The sequence below is a fragment of the Monodelphis domestica genome, chromosome 6, assembly GCF_027887165.1.
Source record: "Monodelphis domestica isolate mMonDom1 chromosome 6, mMonDom1.pri, whole genome shotgun sequence".
NCBI lineage: Eukaryota > Metazoa > Chordata > Mammalia > Didelphimorphia > Didelphidae > Monodelphis > Monodelphis domestica.
The window spans coordinates 131,892,794-131,916,806 of NC_077232.1; positions in this window are offsets into that span (position 1 = coordinate 131,892,794).

The following is a 24,013-nucleotide window of genomic DNA, read 5'->3' on the forward strand; positions in this document are numbered from 1 at the left end:
AAAGATAGAAGGCTATGATCAAATGAAGGAATGTGAGAGGTTTTAAAAATATTTATTTATATATTATATTGGTTTTTGTTAATTTGAATTTGAAATTCTCTTCCTTCTTAAGCAATTCCCTCATCTACTGAGAAGGCAAGCAATATGTATCAACTACACACATGAAAACACTCAAAACCTATTTCCATATTAACAATGTTGCAAAAAGCAGTTTAAAAAGTGAAAAAAAAAACATACTTCAATTTGTACTCAGAGTTTATCAGTTCTTTTTCTGGAAGAGGATAGCAATTTTCATGATGAGCTTTTTGAAATTTTCTTAAGTAATTTTATTGATCAGAGAAGCTAAGTCTTTCATATTATAAGGTTCTTATTGTTTACAATGATCTGGTTCTGTTCACTTAACTCTGCATCACTTTCTATGAGTCTTTTCTACAGCTATTCATTTCTTGAAACACAATAGTATTACATTATAATCATGTACTTATTCAAACATTCCCAAATTAATGGATTTTTCCTTAATTACAATTCTTTGCCCCCACAAAACAGGTATTGAAAAAGTCTGCAGATATAGGTTCTTTTCCTTTTTCTTTGATCTCTTTGGGATACAAAATAGCATTTCTGAATCAAAAGGTATGTTTATATAGATATAGATATAGGTATAGATATAGTCTTATGATCCTTTCATTATAATTCCAAATTGTTCTCCACAAACTGAAATAATGGCCCTATGTTTCCTTATCCCCTCTAGCATTTGTAATTTTTCTTTTGTATCATGTTAGCAAATTGGATGAGTATGATATGGTACCTTATAGTTTTAAGTTTTATTTCTCTAATGTTGATTTAGATAATTTTATGTGACTATTAATAGATTTATGTTTTTCTTCTGAAAACTACCAGTTCTTATCATTTGATCATGTGCCTAATTGGAGAAAGATGCTTTATAAATATCACTTATGCCCACATATATTTGAGAAACGAAGCCTTTAGCAGTGAAACTTAATAGAATATTCATTGCTATTACCTTATCATCTATGGTAACTTTTAGCAAAATTTAGTTTCCTCGATTATCCCTTATGATTGAATCAATTTTTGGTTTTGCTTTGTCTGAAATCATGATTGCTAACCCTATATTTTTTTGCTCTGTTGAAGCATAATAGAATCTTCTTTAGTCCCTTATTTTAACTGTTATGCTTTTGTTTTAATTGTGTCAATTTTAAACAAAATTAAGGATTCTGGTTTCTATTACACTCCATTATCTGCTTCCATTTCTGGGTAAGATGATCTCATTCGCATATATAGTCATGATTACTATCTTTTTATTTTCCTATATCCTATTTTTTTTCTGTTTCTTCTTCTCTCTCTCTTTTACCATGTTACTCCTCAAGTCTGTTTTTCTTCTTAGTATTGCCTCTTTTACTAAATTCTCCCTTTTACCAGCCTTACAATTTCTTGTTATCTCCTTCCTTTCCTACTTCCCCCTTAAAATATACTTCAATAACCTATTGTGTGTATGTATTTATGTATATGTGTTTTCTTCTTTTTTTAAACCAATTTAGATGAGATTAAGGTTCAAGTACTAAACCCCTTTGAATATTTCCCCCTTCAAAAGCATAAAAGCTCTTTCTTGCATGCCTTTTTCATATGAAATAATTTCACCAAATATTTCCTCCCCATTTTTCTTTCTCTCAAGGAATCCTTCTTTTTTTATCCATCCATTTTTATCACCCCAAAAGAATATACTCATTCCTATACCTCTGTCTATAAAGGATCCTTCAATCTGCCCCAGTAATGATGTTCTTGGAAGTTACATTTCTTTGATTTATAGGTTATTGTTGGTTGTAATCATAGCTCTTTTCCATTACAGTTTATTATGTTACAAGTCTTTCACTTTAACTTGGCAACTGCTAAGTCCTGATACTGACTGTGGCTCCATGATATTTAAATTGTTTCCTTGGACTGCCTGCAACATTTTCTTAATTAACTGGGAATTCTGGAATTCGAATGATCTATTTCAGGAGGTAACTGGTGAATATTTTTCAATCTTTATATTTCCCTCTGTATTTAAAAAGTTGGGGAAATTTTATTTTCTAATGTCTTAAAATATAATATGTATGTTCTTTTTTAAATTGTGGCTTTCTATTGATCTAATAATCCTTAAATGATCTCTCCATTTTCCAGGTCAGTTTTTCTGATGAGATAGATCACATTTTATTCTTTTGAATTCTATTTTTAAAAAATCTATCATGGCACTATTAGCTTCCATTTGACTCATTCTAATTTTTAAGAACTTATCTTCTTCAGTGAGAATTTTTACCTCCCTTTACACTTGTCCAATTCTGTTTTTAAGTGTTATTTTCTTTACTATCGTTTATACCTTTATTTAAACTGAGTTTTAATTTTTTCCATAACTTTCTTAAATCATACTTATTTATTTTTCAATTTTTCCTCTCCAAACCTTATCTCTTTGCCTGACAATTATAGGAATTTTTGTTGAACTTGCGTCGATTTCATACTGTTTTTTTTTTTTCCTTTTGAAGTTTGTGTATAGCTGATTTTATGTTTGGGTTTTTTTCCCCCTGAATTGATGAATTGATCTTATTTACATTATAGTAGATTTTTAGAGTGAGGTTGTTCTTGTCCTTGCTGTTCATATTTCCTATATATTTCTTGATTTTGAACTTTATGTCAAATTTGAGCTCTCTTCATCTGTGGGTGGGGAAGTATTATCCCAGTAGTTAGATTTTTTCAGACTATTATTTTCAGAACTAGTTCTAGTAGGGGAAGGTGAACTCTAACTTTTCAGTGCTTGCAAATTGTTATGATTAAGTGGCAGGTATGGTCACTGTTCTCCTGGTTTATACTCTGGTTTTAACTTGTGAAGAGGTCCTGTTTCCCTCTTTCCACAATTGCTAATGCTCCTCTCTGTTCTGGAACTGTAACCCAGAACTGTATATGAACAATGCAGTTGTGAAATGATTCCTAGTCTGTGCCCTGTGTTAGCTCAGGTTCCCTTTTATTTTCTTCCTGATCAATTTTCCAATCCCCTTACCATCTCTGGGTTGAGATATTCTTAAGCTACTCTTGCTATTGTGGCACCTATGTATAAGGCCTACTGGTGGTTATTGTTACTTCATTTCTTTTGCACCAGGTTTACCCTATTTCATAAATCTCTCCTTCTGATCTTTGAAGTGGTTGAGCTAAAAATATTTTTTTACCCCCAAATTTTATTCTTTTTGGCACTTCAGAATTCAAATTGAGATGTTATTTTAGAATTGTATTGAATGGATTATTGAGATGGTTTGAATAGTTAGCTGCTTCTACTCTGCCATATTGGCTCCATATGAGAGTTTTAATTAAGAAATTGAACAATTGAGGTTAATGATGAGAGCCAATATATGGATACACTAAGTGTGACTAAATGAAAATGAAATCAGATATTGAACTAGCTGAAAGTTTGGAGACATTGAGGGAACATCAGCATGGTGGTTGATTTATACAGTTGCCTATCTTAGGACTTTTAAATGTAGAACAATTATAGTGGAAAGTATGTTTTTATTGGGAATATTTTAAAGGCTTTTTACATTATTCAAAGAAGTTCTTTTATTTCTGTCTTAATCAGTTGGAAAGATATGTCTGATAGGCAAATGTGAGAGTTAGAAGGGTTGATAGATATTATTAGTTGTTAAACTGCTCCCCTCTCTTTGTCAAGCTTCTAACTTTAACTCTTACATTAGTATTATATAAACTATACCTGGTTGAAAATTGTAGATTCAGAGAATGTGATTTATGCAAAGTCAAACAACAAGTTTTATGATGTAACTAAGCTAATGAAAAGAGGTATTTCTAGTAAATATTTTAAGACTAGCTCTTTTGAATTTAATCTATATTATTAATATTTTTGCCATCATTTTCCTAAGTCTAGACAAATGATGCTCTAATTTTAAAATTTTTATTTTTTAAAGGCTGTTTTTTTCATGTTTTTAAAATGTCCAAAGTGTGAATGTTCACAGTAAAACTTTTAACAATTGACATGCCAGAGGTATGGCCTAAATTTAAGTACATACGTTTTTCAACTCCATCTACAATATTGCCTATTCTCTGAACTTACACACTTTTTTTTTTGAGGGAGGAAGGGAGGAATATTTTTAAAATTTTATTTAATTGATTAATTTAGAGCATTTTTCCAGGATTACAAAAATCATGTTCTTTCCCTCCCCTTCCCCAATCCCCTCCTAAATCTGACCCACAATTCCACTGGGTTTTACATGTGTCTATGGTCAAGACTTATTTCTTTATTATTGATATTTGCACTAGGGTAATCATTTAGGGTTTATAATCCCAATCATATCTGTGAAGAGATAGAAAATGGGAAAGCATGCAACAAGAGTTTGGAACAGCTGAGACTGATGACTTGTCAGTCTAATGAAAGTGTCTTTTTGGAATGTTACCAGGAAAGGTAGTTGGAAGGCAAACCAATGGTGAGCTGAACCTTGTTGCCTTGAAAGAGGTAAGGTTTCCTCTCTGAATTTGGAAGACAGAAGAAAGAAGGGGAAAAGTCCAGATATCTCTCTCTCTCTCACTTATTCTGTTGTGATAGTGACTGAACTTCCAGACATATCAGCCATTTATCTCAATTGAACTATATTCTACCATCCTCCAATCTAAGACACATCCTAGTGATAGGGAAACCCCCAAACCTCTTTCCTTCCATTTCCTTATCCTTCCCTGTCTTCCACAATAAACCCTTTATTTAAGATAGAGAAAAGTATTTCATTTGAAACATCATAAACTCACTCCTTAGTTGATTTAGAGAAACCTGAAGGAGAATCACCAGGAAGGGGGGAGGCAAGAGGGAGGGGAAGGGAGGAAGAGGGAGTAAGAGGGAGGAAGGGAAGAAGAGAGGGAGGAGGGAAAGTAGAAGAAAGAAGATAACAGCCTAATCTTTAGTTATCAATTATCAATCAATATAGTACCTTATTACTACTTATTACATATCCCCATTGACACTTCTGATCAAGCAGTTGTTTTTCCTCTGTGTTTTTATTCCCACAGATTTTCCTCTGAATGTGGATAGTGTCCATTCTCATAAGTCCTTCAGAAATACCTTGGATCATTGCATTGCTGCTCCTTTAGAAGCTCATTACATTCGATTGCAGCACAGTATATCAGCCTCTGTGTACAATGTTCTCCTGGTTCTGCTCCTTTCACTCTGTATCAATTCCTGAAAGACATTCCAGCTCACATGGAATTCCTCCAGTTCATTGTTTCTTTGAGCACAATAGTATTCCATCACTAACATATACTACAATTTGTTCAGCCATTTTCCAGTTGAAGGGCATCCCCTCATTTTCCATTTCTTTTTGCCACCACAAAGGAAGAAGCTATGAATATTCTTGTACAAGTCTTTTTCCTTATTATCTCTTTGGGGTACAAACCCAGTAGTGCTCTGGCTGGATCAAAGAGCAGGCAGTCTTTTAGAGCCCTTTGGGCATAGTTCCAAATTTCCTTCCAAAATGGTTGGACCAATTCACAACTCCACCAGCAATGCATTAACGTCCCAATTTTGCTACATCCCCTCCAGAATTAATTACTTTTCTTTGCTGTCATGTTAGCCAATCTGGTAGGTGTTATGTGGTACCTCAGAGTTGTTTTGATTTCCATCTCTCTGGTTACAAGAGGTTTAGAACCTTTTTAGGTATTTATTGATAGTTTTGATTTCTTTATCTGAAAATTGCCCATGTCCCTTGCCCATTTATCAATTGGGGAATGGCTTGATATTTTCGTACAATTGATTTAGCTCTTTATAAATTTGAGTAATTAGACCTTTTTCAGAGTTTTTTTATGAAGATTTTTTCCCAATTTGTTGATTTCCTTCTAATTTTAGTTACATTGGTTTTGTTTGTACAAAAGATTTTTAATTTGATGTAGTCAAAATTATTTATTTTGCATTTTGTGACTCTTTCTACCTCTTGTTTGGTCTTAAAATCTTTCCTTTACAAAAGGTCTGACAAGTATACTATTTTGTGTTCACCTAATTTTCTTATAGTTTTATTCTTTATATTCAAGTCATTCACCCATTCTGAGTTTATATTGGTGTAGGGTGTGAGATGTTGATCCAAACCTAATCTCTCCCATATTGTCTTCCAATTTTCCCAGCAGTTTTGTCAAATAGTGGATTTTTGTCCTCAAATCTGGGATCCTTGGGTTTATCATGGACTGTCTTGCTGAGGTCACTTACCCCTAGTCTATTCCACTGATCCACCCTTCTGTCTCTTAACCAGTTCCATATTGTTTCAATTAGCACTGCTTTATAGTATAGTTTGAGATCTGGTACTGCTAGGACACCTTCTTTCACATTTTTTTCAATATTTCCCTTGATATTATCATTTTTTTTCTAATTCAGTAAAAAATGTTTCTTGGTAGTTCAAAGGGTATGACACTAAATAAATGAATTAGTTTGGGTAGGATTGTTACCCATGAGCAAGTAATATATTTCCAATTATTTAGATCTAGTTTTAATTCTGTGGAGAGTATTTTGTAGCTGTGTTCAAAAAGTTCCTTAGTTTGTCTCGGCAGATAGATTCCTACGTATTGTATATTGTCTAGAGTTATTTTAAATGGAATTTATCTTTCTAACTCTTGCTGTGGAGATGTGTTGGAAATATACAGAAATGGTGATGACTTATGTGGGTTTATTTTGTAACCTGCAACTCTGCTAAATTGTTGATTATTTCCACTAGCTCTTTGGAGGATTTTCTAGGATTCTTTATGTAGACCATCATAACATCTGCAAAGAGTGATAGCTTGTTATCCTCCTTGCCTATTTTAATACCTTCAATTTCTTTTTCTTCTCTAATAGCTACTGCTAGTGCTTCAAGTACAATGTTAAAAAATATTAAATAATAGAGGTGATAATGGGCATCCTTGTTTCACTCCTGATCTTACTGCGAAGGCTTCTAACTTATCCCCATTGTAGATGACGTTTGCAGATAGTTTTAGATATATACTGTTTATTATTTTAAGGAGAGGCCCTTCTATTCCTATACATTCTAGTATTTTGAATCGGAATGAGTGTGTATTTTGTCAAAGGCTTTTTCTGTATCTATTGAGAAAATTGTGTGATTTTTGTTGGTTTGCTTGTTGATATGGTCAATTATGTGGATGGTTTTCCTAATATTAAAAAATCCTTGCATTCCTGGAATAAATCCCACCTGATCATAATGAATGACTCTCTTGCTAGTGTCTTTCTGCTAAGATTCTATTTAATATTTTTGCATCTATGTTCATTAAGGAGATTGATCTATAGTTTTCTTTCTTCGTTTGTGACGTGCCTAGCTTTGGAATCACTACCATATTTGTGTCATAAAAGAATTTTGGTAGATCTCCTTTGCAAATTATGTCAAATAGTTTGTATAATACCGGGATTATTTGTCCTTTGAATGTTTGATAGAATTCATTTGTGAATCCAACAGGACATGTGGATTTTTTTTTAGGGAGTTCTTTGATGGCATGCTCAATTTCTTTTTCTGATATGGGGTTATTTAGGTAAACTATTTCTTCTTCTGTTAATCTAGGCAATTTATATTTTTGTAGATATTCATGCATATCACCTAGATTGCCATATTTATTGCCATAAAATTAGGCAAAATAGTTTTTAATGATTGCCTCAATTTCCTCTTCATTAGAGGTGAAGTCTCCCTTTTCATCTTGGATACTGTTAATTTAGTTTTTTCTTGCTTTTTTTTTTTATTAAATTGACCTGTTCTTTGTCTATTTTATTTGATTTTTCAAAGTACCAGCTTCTAGTCTTATTTATTAAATCAGTAGTTCTTTGACTTTCAATTTTATTAATTTCTCCTTTAATTTTTAGGATCTCTAATTTGTTTTCATCTGGCGATTTTTAGTTTGTTCCTTTTCAATTTTTTTTCATTTTTATGCCCAATACTTTGATCTCTGCCCTCCCTAATCTGTTAATATATGAACTCGAAACTATAATTTCCCCCAAGTAATGCTTTGCTGGTATCCCTCAGATATTGAAAGGATGTCTCATCATTGTCATTTTCTTCAATGAAAGTATTAAATGTTTCTATGATTTTTTCTTAACTAACTAGTTTTGGAAAATCTTATTATTTAGTTTCCAATTAATTTCTGAGTTGCCTCTCCATGTACCCTTACTAATTATTATTTTTATTGCATTATGATATGAAAAAGTTACATTTATTATTTATGCTCTTTTGCACTTTTTGCCATGTTTTTATGTCCTAGTACATGGTCAATCTTTGTGAATGTACCATGTACTACTGAAAAGAAAGTGTATTCCTTTATGTCCCTATTTATTTTTCTCCACATATCTATTAACTCTATTTTTTTCTAAGATTTCATTCACATCCCTTAACTGTTTTTTATTTATTTTTTGGTTTGATTTATATAGTTCTGATAGAGGAAGAGGTCTCCCACTAGTATAGTTTTTCTATCTATTTCATCCTTAAGCTTCTTTAGTTTCTCCGTTAGAAATTTAGATGCTATGTCATTTGGTGCATATATGTTAAGTAGTGATATTTCCTCATTTTCTATACTGCCCTTTATCAGGATGTAATTACCTTCTCTATCTCTTTTGACTAGATCTATTTTTACTTTGAATTTGTCACATATCATGATTGAGACTCCTGTCTTCTTTTTCTCAGTTGATGACAAGTAGACTGTGCTCCATCAACTTACATTTTCCCTATGTATGTCTACCTTCCACATGTGTGTTTCTTTTAGACAACATATGGTAGGGTTTTCATTTCTAATCCACTCTGCTATTTGCTTTTGTTTTATGGATGAGTTCATTCCATTCACATTCAGAGTTATGATAACCACCTCTGTATTCCCCAACAATTTGATAACCTCTCCTAGTTCTGCCCTTTCTTCTTTCCCTATATCTTTTTAAACCAGTGGTTTGCTTTTAATCAGTACCCCCAATCCCCACCCTTATTTTACTTCCTTTTCTGTCCTCTCCTTTTTTGTTTCCTGCTAATTTTTTTAGTGTCTATTAAGTTCCCTCCTCCCCTCTTTCTCTTTTTTTGGACTCCTTGCCTCATTCTCCCCCACCCCTTAGTTTTTTGCTACTCACTTTCCCTGGAGGATAAGATAGAAACCTATACCCCAATGGACCTAGATGTTCTTCCCTCTCAGAATTGATTTTACTGAGAATAAGGTTTAAGTATTTCCTATTAGAGCTCTCTTCCTCTCCTTCTTATAATAGTTTTCTTCCCCTCCCCTTCCCATGAGCCTTTTTGTGTGTAGATTATCCTATTTATCTTATTCCTTCAATTTTCTCTTGGTGCCATCTTCTATGACCACTCCCTTTTTCTTTTTTTTTTTGCATATCATTTTACACCACTTATTATAACAATCTTTACCTATGAATGATTCTTCTAATTACTATAATAGTGAATATAATTTTGAGAGTTACACATAACATTTTCCATATATTAATATAAACAATTCAACCTTATTGAATCCCTTAAAGAAGAAAATTTAAATAAAGAAAAAAAACATTTCCCCCCTTTTATTTCTCTTTCTTATTTACCTTTTCACGTTTCTCTTGATCTTTGTGTTTGGATATCAAACATTCCACTTAGTTCTGGTCTTTTCTTTACAAATACTTTTAAATCTTCTATTTTACTGGATAACTAAACTTTCCTCTGGAAGCATATAGTCAGTTTTGATGGGTAGATGATCTGTGGTTGAAAATCAAATTCTCTTGCCTTTCTGAATATCATATTCCAAGCCTTATGGTCCTTTAATGTGACAGCTGCCAGATCTTGTGTGACCCTACTGGTACTCATTGATATCTGAATTGTCTCTTTTTGGCTTCTTATATAATATTTTCCTTAGTTTGGAAGGTCTTTGTGGCAATTAAATTCCTGGGGGTTGTCTTTTGAATACTTAGTGTAGAGGGTGTTCTGTGAAGACTTTCATTGTCTATTTCCCACTCTTGTTCAAGAATATCAGGGTAGTTTCTTAGATAATTTCTTTTGTTTGATTTTAATGTTTCTGTTTATTTATGGGTTTTCAGGTAGACCAATGATTCTCAAATTATCTCTTCTTGACCACTTTTCTTGGCCAGTCATCATCTCAGTGAGATATTTCATGTTTCCTTCTATTTTGTCAATCTTTTGATTTTGCTTCATGAATTCTTGCTATTTTGCGAGATGATTGGCTTTCAATTGCCCAATTCTGGTCATTAGAGACATTTTCTGCCATTATGATTATGATTTTCCTTTCCAGTTTGGTCTATCCTGCTTTTCATGAATTCCAGCTTTTTGATTTTGGTCTCTAATTCATTCATCATTTCATTTAATTTCTGGTCTTCTTTCTCCAATTGGGAGCTCCCATTTTTTTAAACTATTATTTTCTTTTTGAATTATTTCCCACTTTTATTGCCAATATTCTTCCATCTTTTTTGATAAGCCCCAATTTAAATTCATCCAGAGCTTGTGGCCAATTTTCATTGTTTTGGGAAGGTTTAGATGCATTTATTTGAAGGTCCTCTTCTTCTAGTTCCTCTGTAGTCTGGATTTTTACTCCATTAAAATTATTCAGGATCAAAGCCTTCTTCTTGTTCTTCTTGGTATTGGGAAGTTGATTTTTGCCATCATTATGCTGCTTTTTCCTTCCTTTTCTAGTCAGAAAACTGAGTGAGGAATGCAGGCTCTCTCTGAGTGTTGTAAAAATTGAGATTTGAACCCCAGACTTCAATCCCCAGAAGTCCTTGCTAGTTCCCAAAATTCCCTATAATATCACCTGAATTCCCACCTGGGCTGAGAACAAAAATTGTATTGAAACTGACTCTCTGCCTACTTTGGCTCTCTCGGCTTCTGCTTCTAGGCACACACATCTCTTAAGATGTAGTAAGTGAAATTGAATAGGCTATGTGCCCTAAGCACATGCTTTCTTATTTTTTATTTTCTTTATTTTCTTAATTCTAATAATCTTTAATAAACCTCATAAAATAAAATACTTTTAGTAGAAAAACTAATTTTAAATCTAACAGTGCATGGAGTTAAGGAGTGTGGTCTTTGTCTGAGGCTAACTTTTGAGACTCCATGGCTTCTACTCTTTGCAGCCCTTCTCTGTGCTATCTCCATGTCCAAGGTATGCATTCTTCTGCCTGTTGGGGTCTCAAGTTTAACTGCTCTCAGGAATAGGCCTTTGGTGGTCTTAGTCAGGTGCTAAGGACCTAGAGGTACCCCTGGCTTGTTTACTGATTCTAGCATGTGCTGTCTCTTAATCTAGTGCACTGGTTTTGTAGGTGGGTTGGGGTAGAGTAGAGCATCTCATGTTTTGGTGGAAACTAATTCATCCCCTTATAGTGTGGAAATGCCCAAATCCTATATACCTTCAATGCTGAGCTCTATTGTGGAGTCCCTTCGTTCATATGAGATTTTTTTTTTGTCCTTTTGTGGTAGTCTATAGAGGTAGGCATTGAGGAGAGGTAGATTCCTGTGTCTAAGCTGCAGCCATGTTTACCTGGAAGTCATGTCCCCTACACACTCTTAACATACTTTCTGTTAACCAACAATCTAAACAATGATAGGCCAACTTAATTTCCTCCATGGGACTCTCTTATATACAACATATATCTGCAGCCCAGACGAAAGAGCTAATATATTCATTCTTTAACTTTTTCTACTTAACCCCAATCTGACAGGACACAAGCAACCAAGAAAAGGATTTAATTTGGATTGCACCTGTTCTTTAAATTCTCCTGGATAACCAGGTCATACTACTTTTATTTCAACATTTAAAGTGGTAATTTTTTCTTCTCAATATATTATAATGGCAGTCTCTAAAATATCTTATGCTAATTATATATGTGATCTTGAACAAGTCTCATAAGTATCTCAGGAGTATTTATTTGTAAAATAGTGCGCTTTCTTACCCTATTTTTTGCCTGATTCCTCTCTGGGCTATTTTTAGCCAGGTGACTCTGCTTGAGCCCATGTTCCTCAGTTCTTAGATGCTGCCACTGGCAATCCTCCTCCTGATCTCTGGCCTAGCTCCTACTCCTGCTCCTGAATTGGCCTCTGCCCTGACCTCTGTTGCTGATCCTGCTGGGCTGATTATTGCTGCCACCGGGAACCTAGGAGTTCTTGGAGCCTCCCTCCAGGCAACTGGTAAAAAATGGGGTGTATTTTCTTTAGGCAGCAATTAGCCTCCTAACTCCCTCTCCACATGGCTGGGGAAACTAGGATTTTACCTCAGGGGGGAAGGGGAAGGAAGATATTCTTCCAAATCGGAAGTAAAATTACAAGCATGGCATACTCTCTGAAAGAGCAAAACCTTGACTATTTCAAACAGGTTCTACCATTCATGAGCACATTGATCTTTTCACTTATCTTGCCTGAGATTCAGGGAAGAAATTCATATCCCTACAACTTTTTGCCACTTGGACATGCCCATTCTCTAAGATTCATCCAATTTAAGATTCCTTAAACCCATATTCTCCCTTGCTATGGGAGATTCCACGGAAGGAACTTTAAAGAGATTGAAAATGAAAATTTTAAACCTCTTCAGACTCTATTGGTTTGTTAAAGTCTCTGTAATTTATTGTATTTTGCTGATTGTCTGCTTTAAGATTTAATTTTGTTGCTTAAAGTTCATATATTAATGTATTCAATATTATTCAATTATACTGACTCAATTTAGTCTACTGTGTTTTAACTATGATATATTCTATTACCTTTCCCCTATGACTACTGAACAAAATATTGTAAAATATTATAAAAGCCCACAGTTTTTTTAAATCCATTTTGCATTTTGTAATTGTCACATAGATGATGGATGGACTCAACCTGCCTAACAACCTTTCAAAAAAAATGTAATGAGCTAAGAATTTAAATGATAATTCTGATGGATCTTCAGAAATAGTTTTAATTAACTAATATTTTCTGAATGGATGATTTAAAAATATTAATATTACAAATAATGCTGTATTAAAGGTAGAGAAACAAAAAAAATGTTCCTACCCAGGTGTTTCTAAGAAACGGGGAACCAAAAGAGCTCTTGCAAAACTCTTCAGTTTAATTTACTTCTACCAGAACAATCTAGATTTTTTGGAGATGTTCTAGACCCAAATAAATTTTACTCTGTTTAAAAATATATTTGCCAAGGTTGAAAGACATGCTACATCATAAAATATTGTGAAAGATATCCATCAGTTCATAGGTTTTTTTTGTTTTGTCATATAGCAACTTAAATGAAATATGATAGTGGGTTTGTTTGCTATTGTAATTAACTGGTCTAATGTGAATTTTGGGTACTTTGGTACTTTGAATGTGCATTATCTGCTTTATTACTGTTTTATGCTGAAAATCATTTTTACTCACCCAGTTGTTAAATTAAAAAGGAAATGGATCTCATTTTTTATGAGAAACCTTTGTGTTCTACCTCTCTTTGGCTGACACAGTGTACACTGATTGTAAGCTATGCATTTTTTATTTTTAAAACTCTTTTTATTATTGTTTTTCCTTGCATGTGCAATATAGTATGAGTTTTATTTTTTCTCTCCTTTTTCACATGTCAATGTCATGTCACATGACAATGTCAATAGTCAATAGCACATGTCAATAGTACTGAAAATTTTTCTTTAATTTTTTTTTTCATTTTGGGCAATGTTTAAAATGCATTTTTCTAATATTAATGGGAAAAATAAGATGAAAGAGAATGCACAATTAGTAATCATAATTCTGAGTGTGAATTAGATGAACTCACCCATAAAATGGAAAAGGAAAGTAAAGGATTAAGAAACAGAATATCATAATATGCTATGTACAAAAAACACATTTAAAATAGGGAGGCACAAACAGAGTAAAATTAAGGGGCTAGTAAGAATCTACTAAGACTCAGATAAAATTTTAAAAAAGCATGTATAACAAACACAATCTTAGACAAAGAAAAAATAAAAATTGATATAATCAAAAGATATAAGGCAGGAAATTACATCAAGATAAAAGACACCATAGACAATGAAAAAATGTCAATACAAAAGGCATATGTATGAAATAGCTTAGTATCCAGATTTCTAAAGAAAATATTACAGAAATGACTGGAGGCAAAAGATAATAAAACATTACTATTGGGGAGGGATGTATGGGGTATTCAGGGAGGGGTAGTATCTCTGGTATGGAGAGCTTGTCATGCCCTTCTAGGGCAGCTCTCCAGCCTCTGACCCCCACCTGACACCCAGCTCTCACTTGTGGCTCCTAGTAGCTGCTAGCATGTGGCAGCAGCCACACCCCGGGCAACGGCTTCGACAGGCCAGCTAAACCTTGTGAGGGTAGCCATCGGGTCGTTGACCCCTGGTGAACCAGGGCTTTGCTCACCCAGCATGTGAAGACTGCTTCGGCTGAACAGATGGAAGAAACCAATAAGAAGGTTCAATGGCTGAGAGGGCGACGCAGCAAAACACTGTGGAGTGCTCAGGGCGTGTTGGAGCACAAAGGAAAACACGGCCATCCAATGCAGTTGAGGAAGTCTCCAGGTGTAACGACTTTTCATGCCACTGGACCCAGGCTTCAAACGCCGAGAAAGTGGGACTGTCTCTGTGCATCGACTTTTCCACTTAAATCTCCTTCACGCACAAGTGTCTTTGTACACACTCATCTATCATAGATGAAAACGCACAAAGACAATCGTCATCCTCGGTTACTGAGAGACTACTACTACTACTGTTGGGGAACCTCAACCTTCCCTTTCTGAAGATTAAATTCTCTAAAGATTGTATCTTAGTTTATGAGCATTTATTAAGTAATAAAGAGTTGGCCAGAGAAAGAAAAGATCTGTAGTTGTAACAGCTAAAATTAATTTCTCTGCTAAAAGTATTATATGTTATGAGGTTTATTAAAGATTATCAGAATTAAGAAATAACAAAAATACAAAATAAGAAAAGCATGTGCCTAGGCCCAGAGCCCATTCACAACCACCTACTGTACATCTTACCTGCTAGGTAGAGAGCTGCGTGTGCTTAGAAGCAGAAGCAGGGAGAGGGCTTAGAAGGCAGAGAGTCAGTTTAAATACAAATTGTGTTCTTGCACTCAGGTGAGGACTCAGTGTGATATTTTCAGGAACTCTGGGAACTACCATGGATTTCTAGGAATTGAAGTCTTAGCTTCAAATCTCCATTTTACATATCTCCCTTTTGATCATTATTGGGAAGTTTTCCCAAAAAGGATCATTTAAACATAATCAACTTAAAATATTACAATAATTTGAGGATAAGAGGAAAAGAACAAAACCAATAATTTCTAGGCACATTAACAAAAAGCCAGTTAGGGGGCAGCCGCCCATTGGCATGAAAGTATACATACAAATAAATGTTCAATCAACCACACTCAAAGTTCATTCTTAATCTTCTCTTGCAGCTTGTGGTCTGGAGGCATCTTCATGGTGTCTTCTCCAAAAGGTTCAGTTTCTGGATTTGGAGAGGTAACATATTTTTTAACCTAAAATACTTCTCAAAAGGAATTTAAACTTTACAATTTAAAATAATAATATTTTTACATTTCCCCATGAAGAGGATGATTGAAAAACACAGGATCACTTAGGGATGCATGGCTGAGTTGTGAGGTATATGTAACAATTGGCAAGAGAAATTAAAAAGACATCAGAAAATCCAAATAAAAAAAGCAAATTTCTGGATGAAAATATAGACTATAAAAGTCTTTTGTGTAAAAATTCTATGTAATGGAAAAATAAATCTATAACAGGTCCTTGAATCAGGGCCCAATTAAAATAATCTAAACAATGAAGCATTTACACCATCAGTTTCCAGGACTACAGAAAGTTTGCCATGCTATAAAAGACAGAAAAGGGACTAGATTAAAGGAGCCAGGTTAGGAGCCAAGTTTGGGATACTTACCTGTAAGTATCTTCATAGTGAGTGTGGATACAAGGGAGGCCTACATCTTAATGTATGTTAAGCGGTGCAACCTTGAGTCTTCACACTAGGTTCAAGTCCTTTGTATTGGCTTAGATGTGCATCAATCCTTCCTGAATTGGTTTATCTTTGGCCCTGTGCAATGGCTCTTTTGTATATCTTGTCCTGGAATCAGACAGAATCATTAAGCAAAGTCCCATAAAAATTTTTTTAAACAATTAGTGGCATCATTTTTATAGTCTCAAGCTTTTGGGGCATGCATTGACATAGAAAATGTATTTTAAACTTATATTACTGCAAAATCAAAAAGTTAAAGAAAATCTTAATACTGGTGACATGTACTTCAAATATAAAAAGGAGAGAAAAAATAAAAAAAGTGAAATAGTATTTTGCACATGCAAGAAAAATATAATAAAGTGTTTTAAAATTCAAAAATATAGCTTATAATAATTGACATACTGTGTCAGCTAAGAAAATATAGAATACAAGGCTTTTGCACCAAAAATGATATCAATTTCCTCTTCATATCTGGCTAAGATCCACTGTAAGAACAAGCAAATGAATTTCACAAGGTTACATGTTTTATATAGAGAACAGTATTACAAATATTATCCCCCAAATTCTCAATAGCCCAGTTAATTACAATAGCAAACACACACACACTATCATTTTTACATAAATTGATGTATGGCATTTTTAAAAGCCTATGAGCTAATGGATATTTGTCACAATTTTTACAAATGTAGCAAATCTTTCACCCTTGGTAAACATATTTTTGAACAAAGTAAAACTTATTTTGTGTTTAGAACATCGTCAAGAATTCTAGATATCATTACAAAAATGTGGCAGAGGAGTCTAGGAAAAACTCAAACCTGTGTAAAGTGAGCTGAAGAGTATAAATGAGAAATACTCTCTTTTTGGGGGGTGGGGGGAGGCTTCTAGGAGTAAAATGCCCTGGGATTAACTTCCCAGCTTCCATTCACATTTTTATAAATGTAGGAGTTGGGATTATAATTGTATTTCACTTCAGCTACTCAAATGGGCCTTACCTCATGTTAGGGGCAGGCAAAATGACCAGAGATTGTTAAGAAAAATTCTAAAAATCGTGTCTAAAGAACCCTTAAAATCAGTTTGAGATATTTAGCTCATTAAATTTTCCAAAGGTTGCTGTAGCAATTTTCTGATGGAGTCTATCTATCCTCTATGTGACAATTTGCAATGTCAAAAATAGAAAAGCTGTTTTTATATGGGCTTACTCAATAATGTTTGTTCAGTATAGTTATAGGGGAAAAGCAACAGAATTTAACAGTAATTAAAACCCAGTACATTAAAATGATTCAGTGTAACAGAATAGTATTGAATGCAGTAATATATGAACTTAAAACCACAAAGTTAAACCTTAAACAAAACAATTAGCAAAATTCAATAGAATACAGAGATTTATAAAAAAAAAACATGGGAGTCTGAAAAGCCTTAAAATTATAACCTATTGTCAGAAGGCAGGAGATTGGTAAGGGCTAGGCAATGGGGGCCAATGACCTGCCCAGGGCCACACTGCCAGGAAGTGTCTGAGGCCATATTTCAACCCAGGACCTCTGGTCCCTAGGTCTGGCTCTCAATCCACTAAGCCATTGAGCTGCCTTCCCACAGTGATTCTGGGGTTTTGGAATCTCAAAGTTTTCCAAAGAATTGCAGGGAGTTGAATTTTTTCCCTGAGCCTCAGGTGAAATAAATAAAAGTATCAGTACAGTCAAAAGATATCATCTTAAAGCCATGCTTATAAGTTCCTGTTTGGAAAAGTCACTTCCTTCTTTCTTTCTTTCTCCCCTCCTGTCCCCCCTGCCCCTTTCCACATGGAGTCTAACCGTAACCTAAGGAAAAATCACCCCCATTTTTAACAGTTAGTGGAAGTGAGTCCTGGGCCTGGGGCGATGAGTCAGAATTGCTGGGCTGGGAAGTTCATCTGGGTCCGAATTGCAGGTAGCAGCCAGGCGGGCAGGTGGGGCTGGGACCAGGTGAGTGAGAGACCAGGAGTGACAGCCTGAGCAGGAGTGATTTGAATCAAACAGGTCCGGATTGCAGGAGATCAAGAGGCTTTTCTGAAAATTCTTGGAGGAACTCGGCTTAAAAAATCTAGGCACTAGCTATTAAAAGCTGAACTTAGTAAAGATTTGGGAAAGTTAAGAAGATTGTGGGTATTTCGTCACAATCTAAGTGGTTCGCCATAACTGTAACAGTTAAAATTAGTTTCTCTGCTAAAAGTATTAAATGTTATGAGGTTTGTTAAAGATTATAAGAAGTAAGAAATAAAGAAAATACAAAATAAGAAAAGCATGTGCCTAGGCCCAGAGCCCATTCACAACCACTTACTGTACATCTTGCCTGCTAGGTAGAGAGCTGCTTAGAAAAGGAAGCAGGGAGAGGGCTTAGAAGGCAGAGAGTCAGATTAAATACAGATTGTATTTTCCCACTCAGGTGAGGACTCAGGGTGATATTATAGGGAATTCTGGGAACTCCCAAGGATTTCTGGGAATTGAAGTCTGGGGTTCAAATCTTCATTTTACATAGTCATATGTGACTTGTTGTTCCATTCACAACTCTCCTCCCCAAACCTGGAACCGGACCTCCACACACCTTTCCCTGAAAAAAAAAAGTCTTTCCTTTTTTTAAATTTGAATTTATTTAGTTAACCCACCCCTCCTGTAGCTGACATGTAATTTCACAGGGTATTACATATGTCCTAGATCAAAACCTATTTCCATGTTGTTGGTGTTTGCATTAGGATGTAAATTTAGAGTTTACATCCCCAACCATATCCTCTCAACTTATATATTCAAGCAGTTGTTTTTCTTCTGTGCTTCTACTTCCACAGCTTCTCCTCTGAATGTGGATAGTGTTCTTTCTCATAGATACCTCCGAGTTGTTCAGGATTACTGCATGTGAGAATTCCATTATACTCAATTGTACCACAGTGTATCAGTCTCTGTGTACAATGTTCTCTCGGTTCTGCTCCTTTCTCTCTGCATCAATTCCTAGAGGTCATTCCAGTTCCCATGGAATTCCTACAATTTATTATTCCTTTGAGCACAATATGATTCCATCCACAACATATACCACAATTTGTTCAGCCATTTCCCAATTGAAGGGTATCCCCTAATTTTCCATTTTTTTTGCTACCACAGAGAACATAGCTATGAATATTCTTGTACAAGTCTTTTTCCTTATTATCCCTTGGGGGTATAAACCCAGTAGTGCTATGTCTTATTCAAAATGCAGAAAGTCTTTTAGCACCCTTTGGGTATAGTTCCAAAATGCCCTCCAGAATGGTTCCCTCAATTCACAACTCCACCAGCAATGCATTAATGTCCCAATTTTGCCACATCCCCTCCAACAGTCATTAATTTCAGTTGCTGTCTGTTAGCCAGTTTACTAGGTGGGACATGATACCTCAGAGATATTTTGATTTGCATGCCTCTGATTCGAAGAGATTTAGCACACTTTTTCATGTGATTATTAATAGTATTGATTTCCTTAACAGAAAATTACCTATTCATGTCCCTTGCCCATTTATCAATTGGAGAATGGCTTGATTTTTTGTACAATTGATTTAGCTCTTCATAAATTTGAGTACATAGACCTTTGACAGAGGTTTTTGTTATGAAAATTGTTTCCCAATTTGTTGTTTCCCTTCTAATTTTGGTTGCATTGGTTTTGTTTGTACAAAACCTTTTTAATTTGTTATAATCGAAATTATTTGTTTTACATCATCTCTCCCCCACAGATGGCTGGATTGAATCTCATGAAAGCCTCCAGAGGGCAAGGAAGCTCAAGCTCCAACACCCCTCCCCCACAGACTGTGATAAGAGATTTGTTGACAAAAATCCAAAGGTTAAGACTGACAGAATAGCCCAAACCAACAAAAAATGAGAGGAGCAAATGCACAGGTAACTGCAGGGAGTAAAAAAGGGGTAAATATGAGCAAACAACAGAAAAAGAATAAAAGAAATGACAATTGACAGCTTGTATACGGGGAATGAACAAAGAGCAAATGGAACAGAGAAGGATGGGGGAGCTCCAAGCAAAAAAACAGAAACCCCAGCGAATTGGATACAGGCTTTGGAAGAACTCAAACTACAATTCAAAACACATATAAGAGAGGCTGAAGACAATTGGAAAAAGAACTTAAAAAATAAGATAAACCATCTGGAAACAGTAAACAGTGTCTTGAAATCCAAAAATAATGAGCATGAAAATGAGGCAATGGAGACAAAAGATGAGGCACAGAAGATGAAAGATGAGGCAAGGAAAATGAATGATGAGGCAGAGAAGATGAAAGATGACCCCCAAATGAAAAGAAACCAGAAGGAGAAGGATGACCAAAAAGCCAGGGAAGAAATCGAGTCTTTAATATCCAGAATACAACAACTAGAAGCATGCAACTTCACAAGGCAGCAGGACACTATAAAAGAAAACCAAAAGAATGAAAAAAATTGAGGAAAATATGAAGCATTTCATTCACAAAATAGAAAATTTAGAAAATTGTTTGAGGAGATATAATTTAAGAATCATTGGTATACTGGAAGTCCATGACAAAAGAAAAAGCCTGGACACCATGCTACAGGAAATTATTCAAGAAAAATGCCCCGATATTCTATAAGAAGAGGGAAAAGCAGAGATTGAAAGAATCCACATATTATCTCCTGTTCTTAATATCCAACTTACAACACCCAGGGATGTTATAGCCAAAATTTAGAGTTATCAGACAAAGGAAAAATATTATAAACTGCTAAGAAGTCATTCAAAAACCATGGAACCACAGTGAGGATAACAGAGGATCTGGCTGCATCTACACTAATGGACCAAAATACATGGAATATGATATTCCAGAAAACAAAGGAACTAAATCTATAACCAATTACCCAGCAAAACTGGCTATGTTCTTATAGGCAGAGGTATGGTCATTTAATAAAATAGAAGAATTCCAAGCATTTGTAAAGACAAGACCAGACCTGAACAGAAAATTTGATGCCCAAGCACAGAACTCAAGAGAATCATCAAAAGGTAATTAAGAAAGGGAAAAAAGAAAAACAAAAAAAAAACCTTTTTTAACGTGACCCAATAAGTTAAAATGATATGTATCCCTATAAGAAAAGAAGTCATTGGTAACTCTTAAAAAATGTCATTATCACCTGGGCAGCTAGAAGAATTACCCTTAGAGGGAACAGTGACAAACTGTATAGGATAAAATGCCAAGACATAAATATGTAGATAGATAGATAGATAGATAGATAGATAGATAGATAGATAGATAGATATGCATAAATACATATGTATATATATATACATATATACATATATATAAATATATATAACTAAAAAAAGAGGTTAATACTAAATGAAATGGGAAAAGAACAAAAGGGGGTAAGTTTATATGTCATAAAGAAGCTTATGGCAGTAGGGGGGAAAACATCTCAACTCTTACATGCATTGAAATTGACTCAGAGGGAAGAACAATCAAATATATACATTGGGGCAGAGAATTGATTTGCACCCTATAGGGAAGTAGAAGGGTAATAAACAGACTAATGGGGAGGGAAGCAGTACAAAGGAGGGATAGGGTGGGCAGTAGTATAAAAAGACTAAGGAAAATAAAAGAAGTAAAATATGGGTGAGAATTAGGGGGACTGACAAAAACAAAACATTGGTGTAAAAGGAAATAGTGAAAGAAGAAAAGTCAGGATTAGGAGTACAAATCAAAATGCTGGGAAATATACAGCTAGTAATCATAACTCTGAATGTGAATGGAATGATCTCACCCATAAAAAACAAGCAAATAATAGAGTGGATTAGAAACCAAAACCCTACCATACGCTGTCTATAAGAAATACACATGAGGACGGTAGACACACATAGGTTAAAACTAAAATGATGGAGCCAAATCTATTGGGCATCAACTGATAAAAAGAAGGGAGGATTTTCAATCATGATATCTGACAAAGCCAACATAAAATAGATCTAGTTAAAAGAGATAGGGAAGGTAATTACATTCTGCTAAAAGGCAGTATAGACGATGAGGAAATATCAGTACTCAACATGTATGCACCAAATGGCTTAGCATCCAAATTTCTAAAGGAGAAACTAGTGGAGCTCAATGATGCAATAGATATAAAAACTATACTAGTGGGGTACCTGAACCTTCTTCTATCATATCTATATAAATCAAACAAAAAATAAATAAGAAAGAGGTAAGAGAAGTGAATGAAATCTTAGAAAAATTAGAGTTAGTAGATACATGGAGAAAAATAAATAAGAAGAAAAAAGGATATACCTTCTTTTCAGTAGCACATAAACAATCTTTCCTTACTCTCATGACTCAGATTTATTCTCATTGTGATATCCCTTTCCAAAACTCTTAATTGGCAGATTCCAAAAATACTGGGCAAGGTGCAGGTTTTCTGTATGTAAAGGAGTTAGGAGGAACAAGAGACAAGGTTTTTTCAGAAGTCATGAATTAGAATGGCTTCAGATTACAAAATGTTTCACTATAAAATATAGTCTTTGTTCTCAATTCAGTCAGAGGATGGAGTGAATTGCAATTCAATCAAAGAGTGAGGTATCTCTCCTTCATATTAAGAGTAAGTTGTTGTTGTTGTTGTTTTTTAAATCAAAGTTAATCTTAAGGTACCAAGAAAAAGGGTATGGGTTAATTTTTATTTTCAACACCCTCCAATCAAAGGATAAACAAAAAAGAAGTTAAGGAGGTAAATAGAATTTTAGAGAAATTGGATATGATAGAGTCATGGAGAAAACTGAATGGGATTATAAAGGAATACACATCGAATAGAAGACTCTGGGACACCTACATTTCAATGCCTTGATCTGGATTAAGTACAAGCAGAGAAAATTGGGGGAAGGAGACCATTTCTATAGATATTCCTCAATAATTGAAAAGATGAAAATTACTTGTGGTATAACTCTAGATCTTCTTTTCCAAGGGTTATGTAATATTGCGGCACTTCTTTAATTATCTCCCTTTTTTACCAAAGCTCAGCTCTCTCTTTTCTCTGTTTTGCTGGTTGAAAGTTATTGGTTCAACTCCATTTGTCCCTGCTCCATTCTCTCCACTTCCAGACTAGTAAGATCTCTATTTGGTTCTTTGTTAGGGCTTCCCTTTTATAAAAAAGTCTTTCGAGTATGACCAAATCTCCAACACAATGGCTGTGACTGATTCAATGAGACATATAAACCTACTTCATATAATTTTTTGAATCAATCAAAAAGTATTCTTACATAAGAAAAGTAATTCATGCTTGTGATAATTATATATCCCATCTTTACATCTTTATTTATTGTATATAGATCTTTCTTGACTCTTTTTGACTTTGTCTGATTTTAAGGTCATTGTATAGAAATTTCCTGAACAGTTAGTCTTTATTCATTCAAATATTCATTAAATACCTTCTATGTATTTGTGTATGTATGTATAAATATATATGTATGTATATATACATATATCTATGTTAGATCCCTCTACTCTAATTTCATAGCTCCTAAATCTTTTGTGAACTGGTCTGTGACTATATGACATGTTTTTTGCCTTATTGAAATATTTTCATTTTGACCTGTAAACTATGAAATTTTGTTATAATATTCTGAAGTTTTCATTTTGAGAACTCTTTTTTGTGGGTATAGGTAGATTCTTTCAATGCCTATTTTACCCTTTGATTACAGGATATTGTGATAGTTTTCCTTGAAAAGTGTTTTGAAATATGATGTAAAGGCTTTATTGATCATGGTTTTCAGGAAATCTAAAAATCCTTAATTTATTTTTCCTCAATCAACTTTCTAGATAAGTTTATTTTTAGATGAAATTTTTCACATTTTCTTCTTCTTTTTCTTTCTTATGTCTTTTTAAAGATTATTTCTTCATGTTTCATTTTGTTGTTAGCTTCTACTTGTCCAATTCTAATTTCAAGGAATGATTTTCTTCAGTGAGCTTTTGTACTTCTAAAAAAATCTTGGCAATTTTTCTCTTTAAGAATTCTTCTTTTCAGTGGATGTTTGTGTATTATTTTCCATTTTCTTTTC